Raw genomic sequence first — 1,440 nt, 5'->3', positions numbered from 1 at the left:
CCAGAATAGCCTGGCATTCATGGTCTAGCATTCATGGTCAATTCCTCCAAGCTGAATCTTCCAGAACATCTTCGCTCTGCAGTGTTCTGATACCACTTACAATTGATAAGAAGTTTGGGTGGGGAGGGAATGTCACACTATCTCCCCAACTGAATACAAGGCCACCGAGACAGAATGGAAGCCCACAAGACCCTGTCAGGGCTCCCATCTAATCCTGCCTCCTCTCAGCCACTCAGGGTCCTGTGGCTACATGCCCATCTTTGTGAAGATGCCCTTGAAGGGGACATGCCAGAAAATGCAGACACCATTGATGTCTCCACAGAAGTATGTGCGGCTGCTTGCTTTCTTGTAATGTAAACAAGGTAAGTGTGTGCAAGCTGCCAGCCACAGGCATCCCAAACCTGTCAATCAAAGACACAAAGCATTGTCCTGCTGAAATTCTTTTGGTAGGGGCTTATGTCAAAGCAAGCTTTGCCTGCCCTGTTGCTAAAAGAAAATGCCCTTAAAGGGTTCGGAAATTCAGAGCTCTAGAAGGTGGACCTACAAACCCCTATGATTATATTAATGTATGAATTTTATATGAATCTTTGATTTTCTAACTTACAAACAAAAGTTTCTCAAAACAACTTAGCATGCAATTATTGTGTCAGAAGAATAAGAAAATGTGGGTGAGGTAAGGTCCTTTTGTGTTTTTCCTTAAACACCTACTATAGACATTCTAAACTCAGTTCTTGACCATCAAACTTTATCAGGAAGATTAAAATTCACATATTCAGATGAACTTAGGATTATCTTTCCATATGTTGAGTCTCCACCACTGTCTATCAACTTAATCGAAATCTAAAATGCTTTCGTTTGTCCTCTGGATAATAAATATTCTAATTAAAATGCTGAAAGTTTACTAAATGCCAGCTTTCCTGGCATATCCAAACATCTTTATCCTTTCCGTTTTCCCCTCTCCATTTGATAGGTGTGCTGGGTATGTTTTATATCAACTTGACACAAGTTAAAGTCATTTGGGAAAAGAGAACTTCAGTAGGGAATATGACCCGTGGTACTTTTTTTTTTTTCTTTTTCCAATTGGTGGTTGATGTGGGTTGCCTCAGCCTTCTGTGGACAGAGTCACTCATGGGCAGGTGGTCTTGGGCTGTGTAAGCGAGCAGGCTGAGAAAGCACGAGGAGCAATCCAATAAGCAGCACCCTCCATGACCTCTGCACCAACTCCTGCTTCCACGTTTCTGTCCTGACTTCCCAGGATGATGGACTGCAAGCCGTAGGGTGAAATGAACTCTGTATTTTTTCCTCCCCTGAGTTGCATTTGATGTTTTACCACAATAGAAAGTTTTTCCACCATACATCTGTGCATTCATCTTTAGGTCACTGAATGTTTAAGAAATCTATGTGCGTAGTTACTAAATTTTTATGAACTGTTGTGTCCTA

This window comes from Rattus norvegicus, chromosome 6, assembly GCF_021556685.1.
Source record: "Rattus norvegicus strain SHRSP/BbbUtx chromosome 6, alternate assembly SHRSP_T2T, whole genome shotgun sequence".
Classification (NCBI taxonomy): Eukaryota; Metazoa; Chordata; class Mammalia; order Rodentia; family Muridae; genus Rattus; species Rattus norvegicus.
This window is presented reverse-complemented; position numbering follows the sequence as displayed.